This window comes from Rhipicephalus microplus, unplaced genomic scaffold (genome assembly GCF_043290135.1).
Source record: "Rhipicephalus microplus isolate Deutch F79 unplaced genomic scaffold, USDA_Rmic scaffold_22, whole genome shotgun sequence".
Taxonomy (NCBI): domain Eukaryota; kingdom Metazoa; phylum Arthropoda; class Arachnida; order Ixodida; family Ixodidae; genus Rhipicephalus; species Rhipicephalus microplus.
In genome coordinates, this window is record NW_027464595.1 from 743,595 (window position 1) to 759,835 (window position 16,241).

A 16,241-nucleotide genomic window follows, 5' to 3' on the forward strand; every position below is an offset into this window, starting at 1 on the left:
ATGGTTTTCGCAAAGGTTATTTTTGCGAAACCCAATTAGCCCTCTTTGTTCAGGATTTGCATGCCATTCTCGACATTCATCTGCAGACGGACGCCATATTTTTAGATTTCTCGAAAGTGTTCGATACGGTACCCCATAAGCGGCTCCTAATGAAACTTAGATCTTTAAATATACATCATGACATAGTGAATTGGATTGAGGAATTTCTAACTAACCGCTCGCAGTTTGTCTCCATCGATGAAGTACACTCTAGTCCCGTTCCAGTAGCGTCAGGTGTCCCCCAAGGCTCCGTACTCGGGCCCCTTCTCTTCCTGATTTACATAAACGACCTAGCTTCACGTGTCTCCTCTTGTATCCGTTTGTTCGCTGATTACTGCGTAATATATCAACCAATTACCAACCCCACTGATCAAGCCGCTGTCCAAGATGACCTAAACCACGTGCAAGAATGGTGTGACCTGTGGCTCATGAAACTTAATCCCAACAAATGCAAGATCGTTTCATTTCACCGCCGCCACAACCCCTTTCTGTTCCCTTATGTAATTGCTAGCGTTACCATCGAACACGTGCAGTCATACAAGTATCTCGGTGTCACCATACGTAATGATCTAAACTGGTGCACGCATATTACTAACATTATATGATCAGCGAACAAATCTCTGGGTTTCCTGAAACATCACCTCCGGCACACACCTAAAACTGTCAAGCTACAGGCCTACAAGTCCCTCATCCGATTTAAATTGGAATACGCATTCGCAGTCTGGAGCCCACACCAAGCCTATCTGATCGACTCACTCGAGGCAGTTCAAAACCGTGCCATCAGGTTCATTCATTCTTCGTACTCCTACAATACAAGTGTAACTTCACTCAAAAAAGAATCGGCTATTTTAAACCTTGACATTCCCCGCCGCATCTCTAGTCTCAGCCTTTTTCATAAGTTTTTTTACAGCACCCTTCGTCATCCCTACATCGCACCACCGGCCCGCATATCTCACCGCACGTGTCATTACATTCGCTTCAAGTTGCCCGGCCGAGGATTAAGACGACCACCTTTTCTATGTCCTTCTTTGTTCGGGCAGCAAAAGACTGGAATGACCTTCCCCATGATGTCGTCACCACTGAATGCTCATCATCATTTTTTGATCGATTATGTGTCCACTTTTCGTGATAAAAATTTGTGGCAACAAAAAAAATTATATGTTAACCCACCCCTTATGTGATACCCCCTCGAGGGGTCTTTAAGGGAAATAAAGTTATGTTGTGTTATGTTATTTTAAGATGCCAGCTTCAATATTAGAGTATACCAGTACCTTTGTAGGGCTAAACGATTGTACAGACACCTGGAAAAAGATAAGTAAATGCACGCTATAGCTACATATAAATAAAAATACATACTTTTATTTTTGGTCTGAGTATAGCTACATAGATGATAAGTCACTTGCATTACATTACGAACAAACCTATCCGAGGAAAGTATACATTGAAAAAGTTACACTTACACAGTAGAAACAGATAAGTAGACTGTTGAGGGACGGACAGGCAGTGGGATAACAATACACAAGCACTAAAATCTACTGTTAGGATATACTAGGAGTAGTGATGATCCTCTTCCTTCCAAATACAATACTTCACATTGATTCACTTCCCAGAGCTTACACACTCATGGCATCATTGGTGCTATACCAATGAGTGTAGACTGAAGGATTACATCGACTAAGTACAAGATTACTGCATCCAAAGCTTTACTTCTTGTACTACAAAGAATGCAAACACCGTTACCATTGTCGACCATGGATGCTGTGATTTATGACAGGTAAATGCGGAGACACGCAGGCACTTAACACACAAGTTAAAAACTTCATCTCAAAAATATTTGCCCAGTAACACTACAGCAGCCTTTAAATTAGTGTCACAGTTTGGTATCTTCCATGCAAAATATATATAGTTTGAAATGCAAGCAAAGGAACTGCTGAATAATGCATTGCTAAGAAGTTAAGCGGCAGCTGCACAGTGTGTTACTACGTGAACAATTCAAACTGCTCCTGACATCACAGTGTGCTCTTTCAGCTGTCGTAAACTTTGAGCAGGAGAACAGTCACTGGCAGTCCCTTTATACTTGTTGGTCTTCTGTGCTCTGTTCTTGATACACTGTACATGACCTTGGAGCACCGGATCCCTTGTTACTGCTGAAACTTAGAAAAATACAGATCATTATTACAACGATGCTACATGCAAGAGTGCAGAGTTGTTAACTATGTGCTCATATTTACAGATGTATTTTCAGAAGCCAATGACAAGCCTCAACACAAAGACAAACAGTGAAGACTGAAAATATATTTTATTATGATACAAGAGCAAAACTACAATGTTATAGATGAAGGCATGAAACTTCTGCCAGGCATAAAAAGCCAAAAAAGTTTCTTCTAATCTTACTTTACACTAGGTGCGAGAAGCAGACCACAAATAGGTTAACTAAGAAACACAAGTTAGACTGCATTACAACACAACAGCCAATGTTCATAACTTTAAGGCTGTATAACATAGCCAGCTCACCATACTGCGTATAGGAGCAAATGGGCAGTCTAGAAGACACATAGCACTTGTGGATTATGAGTGTTCTTGTTGCTGACATCTATTATTCTAAAAGAAGAAAACTTTTCAAAAATGCACTTCATCAGAGGAAATAATCATACGCAAAAAACACAATGGGCTCCTATAGGTGCCACCAACACTCACCATTATTGTTGATACCAGTCTCTTGCTGGATAGATATGCTGCGTTCTGCACAGAACACCAAAGGAGCGCTCCATGACTTTGCTTTCATGTGTGCTGGCTGCATCGCACTGCTGCTGAAGTAGGCTAGCCACAGAGAGATGAGGAGCCATGGCTTTGAAACACACTGAACGTCACCTTTAGAGATCAACAATGCATACTTAGGTCAGGTACAACTTCTAGAAAAATATATACCAATATGCAATCGTGGTGAACACGTTCGGCTGAAACACAACAAGTCACACCACTGAGAGGGAAAAAGCTACATGAAGTCAAAAATGCAGTTACTGGCCCTGTGTCGTCTGAGGCTTGTTCAATAGGTCTTCCTCCTTGCAAGTTGTGAACAGCCAGGGGATTTTCATCCACTTGCTATTTCCTTCCAGAACACTCGATCTACAGAGGGAGTCACAAGCTCGAGAGCTCAATAAGGAATCAAAGTATTTGTGCTTGTTTAAAAGCACCAGCTTTTGAGTCTCAGATGATTGAAGTTTCATTCATAAGCTGCAGGCTTTCAACTTTCGACATTCTCAATTATCTTGCTATTTAATTCTATAAATGTTGAATAACAATTATGTGTGACAATTATACAGGTATCCACCGCAAGTAATCATGCTTGGGTTTTCAATTTGTGCACAGTAAGTGGTGTTCACCTAATTGTATATATTAAAGAAAAACTAACCTTGTAGCCAGCCGTTAGGCAGTTTTGTGCTCTCGAAGCTCCCAAGCAGACCACAGTCCTTCCAGATGAGGCTGCCATGCATGCTTCCAGGCCACATCCGCTGAATGATAACAGTCCCAGCAGTGACATAGACTCGCACAGTTAGGGAGCACGTATCCTTCCTATTTTTGTACAGGAACTCTGAGTCATGATGAGGATTGATGTGCCAGTGTGTGCAACCGATGTATCACAGGACCTTAACAAGCCAATCTCTGCGATCTGTTAAGAGCCAAAAACGAGATATTTAAAAACAATCAATAAAAACACTCACTTCTAATACTTCTTTGACGAAGCTATCACTTCGTCGAAGTGACCAAAATCTGCTATATTCATTTTAAAATAAACTGAAGCTTCATGTAAAATTTACGCACTGCAATATATATGTCCTAGTGAAGTATAGCGCTACCACAGTGGTAATCGTCTATAGAACTAATCTTCCAAAATAACATAAATTTCTTAGGTACTACCTGGCTTCTAGAAAATAAATTCAAATTAACTTTCCAACTATCAAACGTGGTAAATCGACAGGTCCAACCTCATAATCAAACAAAAGCTCACTTGTATCAAATCACAAAATCTTCTGGTGTACTTGCTCTGTAATATATGTATGTATATAACAGTTGTAGTAAATTTTTCATGCTTCAACTTACCATAGGGAAACATTACATCTGATGGGCTTAAAAACTTGCTCATGTTATAGTGCTGCATGAATTATAGTACCGGTGAAATTTATTTCTGCAAGGTGAACTCACTGATGGCAGCATTCAGTAGCCGTCGGTGTCATGAGGAACCAAGTACGGCCAACAGGCAAAGGGCATCTGCAGACTGGAAACTGCCGATGACAGCAATGAAGGGCTGGCCAGGCGTGCACGTCCATTGATGAAGTGTAAGAACTGGCGATGACCGGCTATTGTCAAGGCTCTAGTGCCGTGCAAAACTATGGCCAGACGAACTCGGAAACCTGTAGTTAGGCGGTATTGGCCTACAACTTCATCCAAAGCAAGGCACCGGTGAAATCTTTGCTCTTTATGGGGGCCGGAGGGAAGCTTTACGTTCACGGGCTCCCGCTGCCACATAGAACTCTCAAGTTCTTACCGAAGAACAGTCTAGGCGCGCTGCCAAAGTAACACGATCCACTGCAGAATGTAGCATCTCGCAGCTTTGGTTCATCACATCACAGCGCTAGGACTATGGTTATCACAAAAAGGAGAAGTGACGAGTTAACAAACAAAAGCGCCAAGCTCCACCACCACAACGTCGCAGGGGAAAACAGTTATGAACGCTGTCTTTCAATTTTCGGTCACACGAGCACACCTTCTTCACAAGTCTTGGAACGTCAACACAGCACCACTGTTCACAACGAACATCGTTTCACTCCCGAACACTAGATTGCTCTCAAGGAAGTAGAAGCGTACGGGCTAACCAGTGGCAAAGCAAGAACCGAACACAGCGCGTAGTTCATACGTTTCCGTACGTACTTGGGGTCACTCAAGTAACGTGCCAAAACGATGTCAATCCGAAATGTCGCACAGCACCCAACAGAGACACTGGAAATCCAGCAAACGAACTGTTACGGGCACACAAACACACATTGCAGGCTTCTCGACTGCTAGTTGCCGTCGATACATCGACGCCGATCCCCGCTTGATAACCACACCGACGCACAGGCTACGCTGCGCTTCACCGTACACCATTGCACTGCCGCAGCTTTCCGCACTGCTTACACGAACCGAAAGAGTTGCCGTAATATCCGGTCGAACGCTGAAGTAACTCATGCGAGAAGCGTTTGCTGAAAGTCGCACCGACCGATATGCTGTTTACGACGCCGTGTTGGTTTAGACAACTGTGCAGCACCTAAGAGGCTCTTAGAAAGTACTTGCGCTATTTTCACGGCATGACAAAATTTGCTCTTATGTGCGCGGGGGGTGATATGACGAACACGACAGGCGTGCCAGATGAAAGAAGTGTTTTGGCAACGTCACGGAGTGAGCTGACGTAGAGGGTATTGCTTCACAACCAATCACAAGCTGTGCCCGTAGGCCAAGCCGTCGTTGGCTCGCGTTTGTCGTCTGCTTCAATCAGAGCATGCGATAGGACATTCGCCTTTGCAACGCTATTATTCTCAGGTGAGGTGATCGCTGCGTCGCACAAAATACATGTCAGTGGCTCGCTCTACCTTTCAATGATGTTTGTGCGCCAAGCTAAATGGCTGGTAATTAACGCAGAGATGAATTCAGCCAAGGTTTGCTCCAGAATCGTGAGGGTTCGCATATTTTCGGTGTCATACAAAGTTACTAGGGTCGTTTTATTCTGACTGCTGGCCATATTATCACAGTCCATTGTGGTGTCTGAACAGTGAAGGTGAAAATGCATGATCTGTTTGTAGTTCCATGCGCATTCACGCGCACCCCTAATACGCTTCGGTTTACAAAGTACGCTTTGTTCCAGATCGTCCCAAAGTGTATCGACAGCTGTATTTCAGAGATCACACCCATTAGACAGTTAGAGCCAATGAAAGTACACTAGAGCACAAGCTTTATGAACCACTCACTAAAATCTACCTCTCATTTTTAATTTCCGATAGCGTGCAAGGAATGTGCTTCCATTAACCTCTTTGGTGGTAATTCCACCAATGAGGCAAGGATCTCGAGTCGCACTTTTAATTGGGTGAGATGGGGCGCAACACAGCAACATAACAAATGAGGTTGATCCTATGCCATGCCGTATTCGAATGCGCCGACCATTCACGTATCACATTGGTTTTCATCCAACCACAAATCTTACATGCATAATTTTACGCCATTGACGCCCAATAGAATTCTTCAATTACTGCGACTTCGAACTTATTGGACGACGGTGGTTGTCAACACCATCCACTGCGTACAAGGGAAACAACACACGCAACTCAAAGCGCCGAAAGAAATAAAAACGCACCAGCAGTCATCAGGCAGCCCTTCATGGGCGTGAATAAACTCAAAACCAGTCAGAGCACCAAAGTATACTGCCGCGGCGGCAGGGTCTAAATAGCCACATTGTTCCTAAGAGTGGTCCAGGCCACTCTTAGGATTATCTCTCAGCCACGCTGTTTTTACGCACAATTTTGCTTCGTGAATCCACTTACGAGCACTTTTCGGTGACGTAAGCAAATATAGCAACTGCATCACCATCGCTGACTTGTTCCCGGGCAGTCACAGCGCTCCTTATTGCAGCGGCCGATGTGACAACGATGGCCTCTTACGACATTTTTTCGTTTTGTGAATCGACTTACGCAGCAAAATTTCTCTTGCGCAAAAATGTTTTCGTAAGTGAGTTTTGTGAATCCGGCCCCTGACTTTTTGAAGACCGGCCATAAGTTAGGCTGAATAACCAGTTTGATTTTCGAACCCCAGTCTGCTGCTTTCATCGAAGTCATCACCCCGTGAAATTTATAGAGTGATACGATATCTCTGTCTTTAAGCACCATCTTCTCTTCCGGTGAGCATGTACGTACGTGAACATAGTAATAGCGATCATTACAAATAGCAGCACCCGTCCTGTGTTCGGGAGTTAAACAACATCCCACAACACAAAAAGTTCGCGATCTTTTCTTTTTATTCTTGCTTTTGAAAGTAACTTATTCTGTTACTTATTGTAACACAATAAGTAACTTATTGTGTTATACCTTGAACTAAAGCGAGGATTGTGAGCCTTGTAGGAAGGCAAAGCGTCTGCACGTAGATGCAACAATAATGCAGAAAGGCGCCCACGTAAATGCACCTGACCTCGTCTCCAAGCCGTTCGAGCCTTTCAACAGCTGTTAATAACACCGCGACTACTGCTGTTTGTGCCGGTTCATTGATTTCCCACTCATTCCTTAGGTACCGCGTTCTATATCCAGTAGCAAAATAGGAGAAACTTTACATAAGCTACCCTCTTATCTCTTTTTTTCTTCTTCGCCGTATTTTCAACATTATTGTGAACGCACTTATATTCCAGACATGCGAGGGCGCATATCCACTTGGTTACTAGAATTTGTCAGGTTTCAAGCATGAACTGCTTCAATTTATTAGTAATCTTGATGATAAAAATTGTGTTTCGGTCAAAAAGTTCTTATAATGTCATTGAGCATTCTAAGCTGCTTTAGCGTAGTACGTCAGTATCTTCTGAAGGGGGAGAACACTGAAGAGACACTCCACAGTTACCACTGTATGCTCAATACCACCATTCGCACCCGTCCTCTAACAAGACCCTACAGAGAGGCAAAAATACCTGATCGGACAAATTTCCGACAACTGCACACCAATTCCACCTCCATTCATGAACGAGGGTACCAAGCTTGCTCCCAGCAACTGGTTTCCACCCTTCGCTCCACACAAACACAGATAAAACTCTCGGAGGCAACTCCGGTGGTGGATAACTACCTAATTCACCCCTTGGAGGCCCGGTGCCCCCTTGTCCGCCGATGGCGTCGGCAAAAGCTCAATAGGAAGCTTAAAATTTGCATCGCTGAGCTCACCCAGCTAGCGGAAGAGTACGCGACCCAGCTCGCTGACTCCAACTAGGTGGACAGATGCAACGCGGCCGCTCGAAAAATGTTCAGCCGTGGTACCTGGCACCTCTTCCGCGCCCTAATTGATCCTACACAAACTCGAACGGAGGCACAAAAGCATCTCCAATGGGCGTATCACAGTTTCGCTGAAGACACCGCAAAACTGGCCCTTAAACGCAGAGACCAATATTTATGTACAAAGCAGTACCCTCGAGGCCCCGCGTACTCGTATGAAGGTATTGAGAACGCGGAGCTGGATCCACTGTTTTAGTTACATGATCTGAAGGCAGCTTTAGCGAAACTGAGGTGAGGAACGGCACCAGGAAGGGATAAAATCAAAGTAAAGTTAGCTACCAAACTTCCCAAAACGGCCTTCACAATTATTCTTGCGTACATCAACTCCATTTGGATCGGAGAAATGCCCCTCCCGCCCCTCCCGATTGAGCGGAACACCGCCCTGGTCCCCTTTATACCCAAAGTGGGCAAAGTCATTAGCACGGACAGCCTCCGCCCCATCTCCCTTTCTCCTTGTGTAAGAAATTTATTGGAAACAATGGTGCGCGACAGGTTGTCGGAGTTTCTGGAAACCAAAAATGCATTTGCAGACCCCATGTTCGGGTTCCGTCCTCACTTGTCCACGCAGGATTTCTTGCTTCAGCTCGATCGTTAGATCTTCGCTCCGGTCGAGTACCCTCAAAATGACAAAACTCGGCTCGCTTTGAATCTGAAGGGGGCCTTTTGATAAGGTGACCCACGAAATTATTCTAACACATCTCTCAGAGGTAGATTGCGGCCAACACACCTTCAACTTTATTAAACAATTCCTCACTCACCGACAATTCTACATCTGGATTTAGGACTCTGAATGTGGCCTTTACCAATTAGGCACGATTGCGACACCGCAGGGAGCCGTACTCTCGCCCCTCCTATTCCAAATGGCAGTGCGAGGACTTCCCGCTCGGTTGGTAAAAGTTGAAGGGATACAGCATGCGCTATATTCTGACGACATCATCATAGGGGTATCACACGGCTCGGCAGGAGTCGTGGATGCCAACCTGCAGGAAGCGGCGGACATTGTGGACGACTACGCCCGTCGCTGTGGCTTTGAATGCTCCGCTTCCAAATCGGAATTCGTGCACATAGGCTCATCGCCAAAGTGCACCACCAAAATTGACCTCTGCCTTCAAAGCGGCTCCATACCTGAACGCCACGAAACCAGAATATTGGGGCTTTTATATACGCAAAAATCGCAGAGCAGACACAATATTGGTCATATTGCACAATGTTGGGGACCAGGTGGGTCGTATGGTCCGCTGGGTTTCCGACAAGCGCAGGGATTTCGATGCACATATGCCTTGCGGCTGGCTCAAGCATTTGTAACCAGCCGCGTCCTGTATTCGGCTCCATATCTCCGCCTGCGCAAGTTAAAGGAGAATGCACTAGAGGTGACTCTCCATATAGAAGTGCACCCTCGACATCCCGGTGAACACCTCCAACCAACGGCGCCTTTTTAGGCGTGGTTATGGTGAACGCCTTCAAGGAACTACGAAAGGCGCACTTGACAAACCACTATCCTCGGCTCTCTAATACTACGTCGGGTCGCCGTTTCCTTGCCCGACTACACATCTATCGCTCAATATGCACGGAAGAGCGCGGACGGATTACGGAAGTCTGCAAATACTCTCGCTGCATGTGCGCCCTATTCAAGCTAACATGACCCGAAAGGACTACAGTGGCCGACGCCTCGCATGGGCCGAAGCCTTGACTCGCCACGACGGTAACGAATTCAGTGTATTCTATGTGGACGCCTCCGGCCCTCACCACGGAGGTTGGTACACGGCCGCGGTCGCTCACCAAAACAACGCAGTAAACGGACTCACGTTCCGTGCACAAAACATTACGCACGCGGAGGAGATCGCCATCTCGTTAGCCACCGCAGATCTGGACTCGAGGATCATTATCGCCAACTCCACGGGTGCCTGGCACAATATCGAACAGGGCCACATTCAGCATATAAAATTTTGCAGAACAGCCACTACCTAGGTGCGCCAACGCACCGAACGGTCATTTGGGCTCCATCTCACACGGGCCTCGATGGTAATGAGTTGGCCGATGCCGCTGCCCGGGCGCTCACTCTCCGGGCACCATTCTCGTCCCCTTACGATTTGGACCTCGAACACAACCCCGCGTACTCATTTAAGGGGATCCTCAGTCTTATTGATTCGGCCGTGAATTTACCTTAAACCCTGTAAGGACCTCACGAAGGCGGAGGAGCGGACCCTCCTTCGCCTTTTCACCATAACTTAATTGTGCCCGGAAATTCTGCAAACCTTCCACTCTGCTTGCACGAGGAAGTGACCGCACTGTCAGAAAATTTGTTATGATATTTTCCACATGGTGTGGGCGTGTAGAAAAACTTCCATCTTGACGCCTATACACAACCCTTCCCGGGAGGACTGGAAGGCAGCGCTGCTCGGCTGCTCTGACCTGACCGCCCAACGGGCCTTAGTTGAGCATGTGCGAGCCGCGGCCGACGCCAATGGGCTCCCGTAAAGGGGCGCCTACTTAATGTTTGTACGGGGCGGCCCCTTAAAGACCACTCCCCACCCTCCCTGTACATAAATTAAAGAAATAAATGTTTTCCTTTTTCTCTTCTGAATGTATGGAATGTGCCCCGCTGAAGGATGAGCGTTATTAAATCGCTAGGTGGCACCGACGTCACATGCACTAATGAATCAATCTTTCTTCACATGCTTGCCCACGCTCACCCTATCTTCGTAAAACCATGCAAGAAGTCCAAACGAGATGCAGCCCTCAAAAAGTTTTGATGACTTGAGAGGGCAATGATATGAAGCCCCGAAGACTTGTTCAAGTGTAAGCCATCTGAAGAAAATAAAGCATGCAATTGAATTTAAATAACCTAGCTGTCAGAGTGTACTCACTACTTATGCATGCTTTCAGCATTCAATCTGGTTGCCTTCACTCAATATACCACTCTCCAAGTGCCGAAGAAAACAAAAAACACCTTCTAACCTGATTCTTCTGCAGATAATCCTGTAAGAACACATTAAGAACTTTTGTACTTGAGTGTAGTTACTAAGATTCCCCATTACGTATACTGCTAGCACTGTTCAAACTTGCTCTTGTATCTTTTGTAGTTTTCAGTTCGTAATCACGTCAACTTGTTTCTCTCATACGGAGTTCTCTGCCTCGTTCATGAAGTATTCCTGCAGGTATGCCTGGCAATCACCTCGCCTGAGCCACTCTTTCCATATAGTTCGATTCCACAAATGGCCTGTCACCTGACTTGTTGTGCCGTAATGCACTCGGAAGGGGAATTGCTTTATCTCACAATCTAAAAAGCGTAAAATGTGGTGATCCGTATGACGTGGTGCATTAATATCTCTTGTGATGGGCAGTGCTGAACTTGTCACAGTCACAGCCTGGAGAAAAACATTTGATGACACGTTAGGGCCCACAAAGCATTGTCGACTTTTTTTTCTCACGTTCTCCAGGTAAACTGTGCCGCTTTACTCTCTTCGTTTTCAGATGCATCTGAGCACGGTTATGACTGGCTGTTGTGCCGCGTCTTTCAATTGTACTGCGCTTTCGTTGAACCATTGCCAAAAAGATTCCAGCTACAATCACGCTGAAAGCTGGAGCAACGCTACCTGTACAATGGAAAGCCGAGAGCTTTGATCTTTCAGAATTGATTTCTTGAAAACACTGATGAGAGGGGAAGTAAAAATCAAAAGTCAAGAAGCTTAACCAGTTCGCCATACTAGTGTTGTTTTCTTTTTCTTTTTGATGCGATATAAACGAAGAACGGATGAAATAGGGAATAAGAGAGTACTAGTCCAGCAGAGACTGCACAAAACCGAGAAAAGAAGAAGAAACCCTACAGTTAGGCACTGTAAGAAAAGTCATTCTATTAGTGCATTCAACAGCGTTCAAAGTAGCGAAACCCCACAAATCATCATTTTAGGAGCCCTGTAAATGCGGACATTGTCTAATAAAAAACAGTACGCTTACTCACGTCATGCCATATCAGTTTGGACGGTTTGCAAACTATGGTTATTGCAACTTAATAAAGCAAATAATTTTGGGTAAATGTTTAAAACAAACAATATCATATACACTAATTGGCGCTTCAGTGGGTGCCCAGGCAGCGTTGAAGGCCCGCGGCGCCAAACAATAGCGAGGCAGGCAACGCGGAATGTCCCATAGATCGCCCGAATCGTAAATGTGCAGGTGATGATCATGGCTGGCACTCACGGTAAGAGGATGGATCCGGTTCGTGAGAAGCGGGACCGACCCGTTCACAATGGCTATTCAAGAGCTCGAGGACGTTCAGGAGTTTTGAGGGGTCGATATATTGAAGCGTGGTGGTTTCGCTTATTGTAAAACTACGTTTACGTAAAGGGAGCGCGTCCGTTTTGCTCGTTAGCCGCAAATGACGCGAAAAGAGTTATTCTCGCCGTTGAATACGATCATGCGTTTGGCCCGCCATAACATACAGTGCAAAAGCCGTATCGAGTAGGTCACCTTCTCGGCAAAAATGAAAGAAAGTATAAAAATCAACACAATTTTGCAGAATTAGTTTCTTAATTTTTGTATAGCTAATTTTCACGATTCTCTGTACTCAAAATAACGTGAGTAAAAGAGTGAAAACGCACTTAACGACACCAGAATTTGCAATTATTTACATTTGGAGATGTCCCTTTGACAAGAACGGAACGTTCGTATAAGTTTAGAGCGCTTGCTACAAGATGCGTAATTTGTTTTAATAAGAAGATACTTTCTTTGTGCACAGATTGTTTTACAAAAGAAGTGAGAGGGCCGAGGACATTCCTGAAGCAAATAGTTTCTTTAGCGCAAAGCGTTTGAAAAGATGTGTCAGATAGGACAAACACATTCCTTATAAAACTTCTTCAAAATAAGGTGTTTTATTTTAATATTAAACACCAACAAGCCCAAGTAGCCTCTCTGCTAGCGTAATTACTGTGTATATGCTGTCTGCGAGTTGGTAATTAAGGGTACAGCTGAGGTAGTGGCCATCACCAAGGCATTGAAGACATTGTATAATACTTCTGTGTTTTTGGTTTAATCGCACCATTTACCTTTCATTCCCATATAAAATGAAATTATATAAATTAATAAATAGAAAATCAAATCAGGAACGATATGAGTAAATTAGCAACGTATTCAGGCATTTCAAAATGAAATATATCTTGCCACGCAAAGGCCATTTGCTATTGCCCTCCCACTACATCAGTGAGCTATAAATTTATTCATATTAAAGACGCCAATTGTAAAAAACTGACGCATCGACGTTATCTTCTTTGCTCGTTGCAGTTGCATTTCATTTACGACCTCTCAACACATCCGGACATGATAGCGATTGCACTGAGCTCATGAGCCCCCAACCAACCATCTTTATTTTAGATGCGGAAGCATCTTATACTCGCGCCTTGTAGTGCGCCGTCCGCGCCGTCCGCACCGCTTCTCGAACATTCGACAGCTGACGCGCGCGCATGCGCCGTCGCGCCGTCGCCCACTCTTCCACCATCTGTGCATCCCTTCCTCCTCTACACACCGCGCGTGCTTCACTCCTCCACCATCTGTGCACCCTTCCTCCTCTACACACCGCGTTCGACATCTACAATTCTCCTGATTCTCCAGTGGACGCGCATGTGGCGTCGCGCTTCGAGAACATTCAACAGCTGACAGTGCATGCGCCGTCGAGCTGTATATATACTCAAGGTCGGCGCTCGCTCGCTCAGTTGCCGCTCGTCGGTTGGTTTGTACGGCGCGTCGACGTCCAAGGTCGCAGTGAAATGAATTCCAACGAATCCACAAACACAATGATAGACGTCCCTTCGACCAGCGCCGCCCTTTCGCATACGTGTGTACGTGTTCACTCATTTAACACCCCCTCCTACAACCACGTTAACCAATTTAGCCATCGACCCAAGTAAGTCGCAATTTAACACCCCATTTCACAACCACGTTAACCAATTTAGCCATCGACCCAAGTAAGTCGCACTTTAACACCCCGTTAACCAAATATATGCTCCGCATCCTCCTCAGTGTTCCCCCGAGGGAAGCTGCGGGCAATTTTTTTTTATTATCAAAGATAATCTACTTCAGCGAGTTATACAATCCTTGGAATTTGTAAGTGTTAAGGAAAATGTGCTGGTGAACTTAAGACATGATAAGGGTGAGATACAAATGTTTTCAAAGGTATGGTCTTTTAATCGTATATTTTTTTTCGTGTAAACCGAAGGTTCTAAGGGCGAAAAGGTCAGTTTCTGAACAAGACCGAAGCAATGATTGCGATAGCAAATTGGAAACACATCGGGCTGTCATACGAAGTAATGCTGGCAGATTTAGGAACCATACCAATTGTAGTAAACATGGTCGACAGTACAAGAAATAACAATAATGCAGTAAAACCAATGTCTAAACAGGTGTTTATTTATTTATTTATTTATTTGATAATACCTCACAGGCCCCGAAAAAGGCGTAAGGTCAAGGGAGCATACAGTACAATACAATCATTTAAAGTGGTGTAATAACAGAAATTTGAGACATAGCAGAACATTTTGCGCAGGAGTAAATACAGATTGCAGCTACAGTGCATAATATAATACAGCACGGGCTTGTGTCTCTCACGTGCTAGTGCTTCATTGTCATCATTATCATCGTCAGCAACACCTACAGTGCATTTGCCATTCCCACCAACCGACAAACCTTCACCTTAAGAAGTTTCGATCCCAAATCACACTTGAAAACAACGTTTCGTAATCTACGCTTCGCGTACACTGATGAAACAGTGAAGCTAGTGGCCTGCAGTCGCGGTGAATGAAGCGGGTTGACGTGCAAACGAAGGGCGAATGAGGACAAAGGAGTGGCAAAAGCACTAGTAGGTGTAGTGGCGAATCGTGGTATTTGTCTGCAGTGGGAGGAATGGGCGGAGTGTCACATATTCATTGTGGAATCTACCCCCTTTCTCTGAGTGAATGCAACTTATCTAAGATCTACCGCAGCCCTCGCGCATGAAAACTTGTATTTAGAATAGCGTTGCTGCTAGAAACAGGTGGTGATATGGGATCACTTTTGCATGAGCAGTGGCGTGGTAAACGCGCCTACGTTTGTGAATGTATGCGGTTTTCCTTATCTGCCTCCACATATGTTGACCTTGTTAGTCACCAGGCATATGCGGATTATGCGTACCCGTGTGTATTATGTAAATTGCACACAAATACTGTGACTCCGCTGGTCAAATTTTCTTGGTTGTGAATGTGAGTATTAGTACGATAAAAAGCAGAGAATGGCGCGTGCACTGTTCATGCAATAATTTTTGGCGTGACGGGAATTCCAAATTCAGCCATATGGTTTGACTGTGTGTACCGACACACAAGCATAAAGATACCACATGCGGCCGGTTGATATAAGGCGCGCAAAAGCCGGAAAAGTATAGGGGTGGGCGAGTTGGAACACATGCGTTCTTGAGAAATTTCAGCGCGAACGAGACGAAGTGCGAAGAAGAGGACACAGACAAAACAAATAGAATAGAACAAAACAGCCCTGTATGAACATTGGAAGTGAACTGAAGCAAATATAAAACACCTTTCAAACCAACAACGCATGCGCAGAACTTACCTGCATTAGAAAGCTCATGCAACTCACTTAGTTCACATTCAGAAAGACAAACTGACTGTTTGTGTCCCCTTCTTCGTGAATCGTCTCGTTCGCACTGAAAGTTTTCAAGAATGAAACAGACAGACAACAACGTCCACACCACTCCTACGTAGAGCGCACAACTAAACACACCCGAAAAAAACTGTATTGCGTATGCTAAACGCAGACCCGCTGTTTACTGAATCATTTCGAAGCCTCCTTTGTAAGATAACATGGTACGTGATGCGCAAGTTGAAACACCGTGTTTGACACGTGCGTCGATATGGAAAGAGGGTGTAAGGTGAAAGAGAGGCATTGTGTGCATCTACACACTTGTTTGTGGACATCAAGTTGCGAAAGAACCGTCTTTGCTATTGACATGATGGCTCTCTCTACTGCGTCTACCTCCACTCTCATTGCGGTCGAAGAACTGAATAAATGAATATCCTTAAAAGCACACGGAGTGGCACGTGTTGACAGAAGCAGTGTGCTGCCGTGCCGCACTGTTTGTTGTGCTCAATCGGGCACGTGTTCGAACGG

The 16,241-nt window shown here is 45.0% G+C and overlaps 1 long non-coding RNA gene across 1 annotated transcript; it reads right to left on the minus strand.

Annotated features, from left to right (window-relative positions):
- Positions 1-2,687: 2,687 nt before the first annotated feature.
- On the minus strand, positions 2,688-4,989 carry LOC142786319 (uncharacterized). The gene is made up of 3 exons (XR_012889006.1): positions 4,243-4,989; positions 3,452-3,709; positions 2,688-3,165 (listed from the first exon to the last, which is right to left on the minus strand). It is a non-coding gene; the product is annotated as an uncharacterized LOC142786319 (long non-coding RNA).
- Between the last annotated feature and the right edge of the window lie 11,252 nt (positions 4,990-16,241).